Raw genomic sequence first — 8,166 nt, forward strand, 5'->3', positions numbered from 1 at the left:
GCTTACAGTCTAGTGGCATAATGAGAGACCCTGTCCCAGAGCTTACAGTCTAGTGGAATAATGAGATACCCTGTACCAAGGAGCTTACAGTCTAATGGCATAATGAGAGACCCTGTCCCAAGGAGCTTATAGTCTAGTGGCATAATGAGAGACCCTGTCCTAGGGAGCTTACAGTCTAGTGGTATAATTAGAGACCCTGTCCCAAGGAACTTATAGTCTAGTGGCATAATGAGAGACCCTGTCCCAAGGAGCTTATAGTCTAGTGGCATAATGAGAGACCCTGTCCTAGGGAGCTTACAGTCTAGTGGCATAATGAGAGACCCTGTCCTAGGGAGCTTACAGTCTAGTGGTATAATGAGAGACCCTGTCCCAAGGAGCTTACAGTCTAATGGCATAATGAGAGACCCTGTCCCAAGGAGCTTATAGTCTAGTGGCATAATGAGAGACCCTGTCCTAGGGAGCTTACAGTCTAGTGGCATAATGAGAGACCCTGTCCTAGGGAGTTTACAGTCTAGTGGTATAATGAGAGACCCTGTCCCATGGAGCTTACAGTCTAGTGTTATAATAGAAGACCCTCTTCAATGGAGTTTACAGTCTTGTGGTATAATGAGAGACTCTGTCCTAGGGAGCTTACAGTCTAGTGGCATAATGAGAGACCCTGTCCTAGGGAGCTTACAGTCTAGTGGTATAATGAGAGACCCTGTCCCAAGGAGCTTACAGTCTAGTGGCATAGTGAGAGACCCTGTCCCAGAGCTTACAGTCTAGTGGCATAATGAGAGACCCTGTCCTAGGGAGCTTACAGTCTAGTGACATAATGAGAGACCCTGTCACAAGGAGCTTACAGTGTAGTGGCATAATGAGAGACCCTGTCCCAGAGCTTACAGTCTAGTGGCATAATGAGAGACCCTGTCACAAGGAGCTTACAGTCTAGTGGCATAATGAGAGACCCTGTCCCAAGGAGCTTACAGTCTAGTGGTATAATGAGAGACCCTGTCCCAAGGAGCTTACAGTCTAGTGGTATAATGAGAGACCCTGTCCCAAGGAGCTTACAGTCTAGTGGCATAATGAGAGACCCTGTCACAAGGAGCTTACAGTCTAGTGGCATAATGAGAGACTCTGTCCTAGGGAGCTTACAGTCTAATGGCATAATGAGAGACCCTGTGCTAGGGAGCTTACAGTCTAGTGGTATAATCAGAGACCCTGTCCCAGAGCTTACAGTCTAGTGGCATAATGAGAGACCCTGTCACAAGGAGCTTACAGTCTAGTGGCATAATGAGAGACCCTGTCCCATGGAGCTTACAGTCTAGTGGCATAATGAGAGACCCTGTCCCAGAGCTTACAGTCTAGTGGCATAATGAGAGACCCTGTCCCAGAGCTTACAGTCTAGTGGCATAATGAGAGACCCTGTCCTAGAGCTTACAGTCTAGGGGCATAATGAGAGACCCTGTGTCCCAGAGCTTACAGTCTAGTGGCATAATGAGAGACCCTGTCCCAAGGAGCTTGCAGTCTAGTGGTATAATGAGAGACCCTGTCACAAGGAGCTTACAGTCTAGTGGCATAATTAGAGACCCTGTCCCAAGGAGCTTACAGTCTAGTGGTATAATGAGAGACCCTGTCCTAGAGCTTACAGTCTAGTGGCATAATGAGAGACCCTGTCCCAGAGCTTACAGTCTAGTGGTATAATGAGAGACCCTGTCCCAAGGAGCTTACAGTCTAGTGGCATAATGAGAGACCCTGTCCTAGAGCTTACAGTCTAGTGGTATAATGAGAGACCCTGTCACAAGGAGCTTACAATCTAGTGGCATAATGAGAGACCCTGTCCCAGAGCTTACATTCTGATCTGTAGGGTTGGTTAGATTAATGTAGGTGACATCGCTAGTAAATAAAAGTCATTTTGGTTAGAGGGGGAATCCTCTTGGTGACATCATTGGGCTGTGTCCAATCACAGGGCTGCCGGAGCCTTTTTTGGGAGATGGACACTGTCCCAGCTGTCTGGACTCTCCTTCTGGCATTCAGTGTCAGACACTCACAGAGGCTGCTGCAAGAGCTGGAAGGGCTGGGGCAAGGGGGGAGCAGGTTCTGGGGACATTGCTGACCAGTACTCTGGGCTGGACAACTGAAAAAGATCCTACACTGGAGCAGCACAAACTTCTCCATATATAAGGTACAGTGACCTTGTGTGTGTGTAGTATCTTCTAATACGTACTGTATATGCACTGTGACTGTATTTATAGCAATGCATATTATCAACATTCTATGTGTATAGGTTTCTCATAAGTTTTTGCCCTTTATATGTTGGTAGACAGACAGAATGGGTAGAGATAGACAGATAGATGATAGTCTATGAGTGAGATATAGAGGATAGATAGATAGTGTGTGTATGAGAGATACAGATAGACAGATAGATAGATAGATAGATAGATAGATAGATAGATAGATTGATGATAGATAGATGATAGATAGATAGATAGATAGATAGATATAGTGTGTGAGATAGATGCAGATAGATAGATAGATAGATAGATGGATACAGTTAGATAGATAGATAGATAGATAGATAGATAGTGTGTGAGATAGATACACATAGATAGATAGATAGATAGATAGATAGATAGATAGATAGATAGATAGATAGATAGATTGATAGATAGTGTGTGAGATAGATACAGATAGATAGATAGATAGATAGATAGATAGATGATAGATAGATAGATTATAGATAGATAGATACATTGTGTGTGAGATAGATAGATAGATAGATAGATAGATAAAGATAGATAGATAGATAGTGTGTGAGATAGATACAGATAGATAGATAGATAGATAGATAGTGTGTGAGATAGATACAGATAGATATATAGATAGATATAGATAGATAGTGTGTGAGATAGATACAGATGGATAGATAGATAGATAGATAGTGTGTAAGATAGATAGATAGATAGATAGATAGATAGATAGTGTGTAAGATAGATAGATAGATAGATAGATAGATAGTGTGTGAGATAGATACAGATGATAGATAGATAGATAGATAGATAGATAGATAGATAGATAGATAGATAGATAGATAGTGTGTAAGATAGATAGATAGATAGATAGATAGATAGATAGATAGTGTGTGAGATAGATACAGATGATAGATAGATAGATAGATAGATAGATAGATAGATAGATAGATAGATAGATAGTGTGTGAGATAGATACAGATGATAGATAGATATAGATAGATAGATAGATAGATAGATAGATAGATAGATAGATAGTGTGTAAGATAGATACAGATGGATAGATAGATAGATAGATAGATAGATAGATAGATAGATAGATAGATATTCTGCCTTAAGGGTTTTTCCAGAACTAAAACTATCCAGTATTAAAATTAAATGTGGCTCTTCTGTGTGGTTTTAATGTGAGTTTTTTTAGACTTTAGAACACTTAACACTTAAAATACATTTCTTTAAAGAAACATTTATAACTAGTAAAAATGAATACATTCAGAATGGCAAATACTGATACTAATAATAAGATACATTAATAGAAACTGAAAGAAATTGGATTGTCAAATGTAGATGTATATATTTTATTACTCCTTGTAAATATATTTATCCATAAATCTATTAGTCAGTCTTTCTGTCTGTATGCGTCTTTATATGAGATATGTTTCTCTCTATTCTGATATTCATATTTATTTATTTTTTCTGGGGGGGGCGGATATGTATAGAAACATAATTATACCAATATAGTTATATATAGTTATATATATCTGTGGTTTATATTAAACACTAGATTTATGTGTTTTTTTCCAGAATAAAGTTAAAGGGACATGAAACCCAAAAATTTTCTTTTATGATTTAGATAGAGAATACAATTTTAAACAACTTTCTAATTTACTCCTATTATCTAATTTGTTTCATTCACTTGGTATCATTTGTTAAAGGAGCAGCAATGCACTACCGGTTTCTAACTGAACACATGGGTGAGCCAATCACAATTGATATATATTTGCAGCCACCAATCAACAGCTAGAACCTAGGTTCTCTGATGTTGCTGAGCTTGCCTAGATAAAACTTTCAGCAAAGGATAACAAGAGAAGGAAGCAAATTAAATAATAGAAGTAAATTGGAAAGTTGTTTAAAATTCTATTCTCTATCTGAATCATGAAAGAAAAATTTTGGGTTTCATGTCCCTTTAAGCGCACACACGCATATCTGTGTATGTGTTTATATGTTGCTGTGCATAGGCTGTATTTAAGATATTAGGATAGAAATCATACTGTTCGCAAGAGCTTATAATCTAAAGCCTACTATAACTGGCATAAATGCATTAACAAGTCTTCTTGCAGGACTTTTGCACAAGCAGGTCAGAAGCAAATAAATAATTTAATGTTAACAATTCAAATGTGTCTACTTTTATATACCAGCCTACCTATATTCAGTAAATAAATTAACTTTACGTGTAGTGGCAGCTTAAAAGCAGTGTCTGTATTATATCTGTGTCTATAGTTACATGTGTGTGTGTGTGTGTGTGTATATATATACTCTGTAGAATAGAAGCAAATTTATAGAACTTTTTTCTCCCAAGAAACACTAACATAGTCATATACACACGCACTATCACTGGGTTACTAACACACTGATACACTGTCACTTCGGTTAACTAACACTGTCAGAAATACACAGATACACTGTCACTGGGTGACTAACACATGGTCAGACACACAAATACACTGTCACTGGGTGACTAACACACGGTCAGACACACAAATACACTGTCACTGGGTGACTAACACACGGTCAGACACACAAATACACTGTCACTGGGTGACTAACACACGGTCAGACACACAAATACACTGTCACTGGGTGACTAACACACGGTCAGACACACAAATACACTGTCACTGGGTGACTAACACACGGTCAGACACACAAATACACTGTCACTGGGTCACTAACACATGGTCAGACACACAGATACACTGTCACTTTGGTGAACTAACACTGTCAGACACACACAGATACACTGTCACTTCAGTGAAGTGTACTTTGTCAGACACACACATATACACTGTCACTTCGGTGAACTAACACTGTCAGACACACACAGATACACTATCACTTCAGTGAACTAACACTGTAAGACACACACACTGTCACTTCAGTGAACTAACACTGTCAGACACACACAGATACACTGTCACTTCTGGGAACTAACACTGTCAGACACACACAGATACACTGTCACTTCAGTGAACTAACACTGTCAGACACACACAGATACACTGTCACTTCTGGGAACTAACACTGTCAGACACACACAGATACACTGTCACTTCTGGGAACTAACACTGTCAGACACACACAGATACACTGTCACTTCTGGGAACTAACACTGTTAGACACACACAGATACACTGTCACTTTGGTGAAGTAACTCTGTCAGACACACACAGATACCCTGTCACTTTGGTGAACTAGCACTGTCAGACACACACAGATACACTGTCACTTTGGTAAAGTAACACTGTCAGACACACACAGATACCCTGTCACTTCAGTGAACTAGCACTGTCAGACACACACAGATACACTGTCACTTTGGTAAAGTAACACTGTCAGACACACACAGATACCCTGTCACTTCAGTGAACTAGCACTGTCAGACATACACAGATACACTGTCACTTCGATGAAGTAACTCTGTCAGACACAAACAGATACCCTGTCACTTCAGTGAACTAGCACTGTCAGACACACACAGATACACTGTCACTTCGGTAAAGTAACACTGTCAGACACACACAGATACCCTGTCACTTCAGTGAACTAGCACTGTCAGACACACACAGATACACTGTCACTTGGGTGAAGTAACTCTGTCAGACACAAACAGATACCCTGTCACCTCAGTGAACTAGCACTGTCAGACACACACAGATACACTGTCACTTCGGTAAAGTAACTCTGTCAGACACACACAGATACACTGTCACTTCAGTGAAGTGTATTCTGTCAGACACACACAGATACACTGTCACTTCTGGGAACTAACACTGTCAGACACACACAGATACACTGTCACTTTGGTGAAGTAACTCTGTCAGACACACACAGATACACTGTCACTTCAGTGAAGTAACTCTGTCAGACTCAAACAGATACCCTGTCACTTCGGTGAACTAGCACTGTCAGACACACACAGATACACTGTCACTTGGGGCACTAACCCTGTCAGACACAAATGCCTGGCCGTGCATTTTGATATCAGTAAGTTTGTGTCTTTCATTGTTATTTTGTTAGTAAACATGTATCTGCAGAGAATTAATGTTTGATAATGTATTGTGTTGGAGGTGCCGTGTCTGTATATCTGTGTCTGACTGTGTTAGTGCCTCAGTGACAAATACACCACCATGTGGCACTAAAACATTGTCAGATACCAGCAGGACCCAAAACATTACTAACTCACTTTTACATCAACACACATACATGAGTTCACGGGACAGATTATCTCACGTGTCTGTATTTTAGCAGTAAGGGCCTAGGGTGATTTAGGTTTTACAGTGGTCCAAATTGTAGCCCTTTGGTTCTATTGAAGAACACAAATTTCCAGCTGTACAAAGAGTTTTTTAGACGTGGCAATTATGTTGTAACGATATATCATAATTAACTAGTACCAAATGGCTGCATAATGTTATCAAATCCACCAAGATTATCAGAGCCTTTGGGGGGAAAAAAGCCCTTTAGGTCAAACCCATATAGTAGATTTTTTTAGCTGCATATGCTCTTTGGTCACCATTTCTGGTAAACTGAGAAGCAGATGAAGAGCTACTCTACTGGTCCTTCCTATTTAAAGGAATATACAAGAGCAGGACCACTGCCAAGATATTTCTTCCCTTCCAAACCTAATTATCAGTATGAGAGGGCTGGATGATTCTGTGTTTGTCATTTTTCATGATGGAGGAAGCAGGTGCTGTACAACCCCACTTAGCCTATGTATACAAATAAAGAAGGTACAAAATCCCAATCCGAATATTAATTTTCTATGGAAATGTCTCTGTAACCAACCCCATTCCACTCCACTAGTATGTCCTAAAGATTATACCTTAGTCAGATAGCTTTACATATTGCTTAATTTGTGTCCTGTTTCCTTTCAAATAATGAAGCAAATAATATACCAGACTACTTGTCTTCCCTATGTATAGTGATGAACTGGGGCAGATTTACATTAAAAGAAATCCCCTCTTTAAAAAAAAAAAAGATTTACTCCTACATAATCATGATCCCACTGTGATGATTACAGGTTCTACCTCTTAAATATTTTGACTACATCCCACCTTACTGTAAGTGATTCTAAAATAATTGTTTCTTTGACTCTCTATTCCAGACATCTATCTGAACTCAAATACTACAGAAAACAATCCCTGTTAGGGGCAGTAAAGCTAAACTTAAATGTTTATGATTTGGACTGAGCGTGCAATAAAAAAAAAAAAATGCATTTACTTCTATCATCAACTTTACTTTGTTCTTGCAACATCCTTTGTTGAAGAGTAAACATAGGTAGTTTGCACTAGATGGCAGCACTTCTTGCCATAAAGTGCTCCAGACCTAGGTATCTCTTCAACAATGAATATAATGAGAACAAAGTAAATTTGATAATAGACGTAAATTGGAAACGTTTTGTTGTATGCTTTGTCTGAATTACAAAATAACATTTTTGGATTACATACAAATATATTAAAGGGATAGGAAAGTGAAAATTAAACTTGCATGATGCAGATAGAGCAGGTCATTTTAATACACTTTTAAATTCACTTCAATTTTTAAATTTGCTTCGTTCACTTGGTATCCCTGGTATAAAAAAAAAAAAAAAGAATACGCCCATATCCTACACTAGTGGCAGCTAGCTGCTGATTGGTGCCTGCACACATTTGTCTCTTGTGTTTGGCTAACTAGATGTATTTAGCTGCAAAGGATAACATAAGAACGAAGCAAATTTAATAACTTTAGTAAATTGAAAAGTTGCTTAAAATTGTATGATCTATCGAAATCATGGAAGAAAATTTTGGGGTTTCCTGTCCCTTTAAGTGGATTAGACGAGTAAGATTATCTGAGTGCATTTTATGGACAGATACTTAAAGGGACAGTCTACACCAGAATTGTTATT

The 8,166-nt window shown here is 39.0% G+C and overlaps 1 protein-coding gene across 1 annotated transcript in view; it reads left to right on the forward strand.

Moving 5' to 3' along the window:
• Positions 1–1,998: 1,998 nt before the first annotated feature.
• PRX (periaxin) overlaps positions 1,999–8,166 on the forward strand; it is a 76,893-nt gene continuing 70,725 nt past the window's right edge. The window contains exon 1 of the mRNA XM_053721777.1: positions 1,999–2,164. The gene's annotated coding sequence lies outside the window, so the exon portion shown is untranslated. The remainder of the gene's footprint in view (positions 2,165–8,166) is intronic.

The sequence above is a fragment of the Bombina bombina genome, chromosome 7 (assembly GCF_027579735.1).
Source record: "Bombina bombina isolate aBomBom1 chromosome 7, aBomBom1.pri, whole genome shotgun sequence".
NCBI classification, from domain to species: Eukaryota; Metazoa; Chordata; class Amphibia; order Anura; family Bombinatoridae; genus Bombina; species Bombina bombina.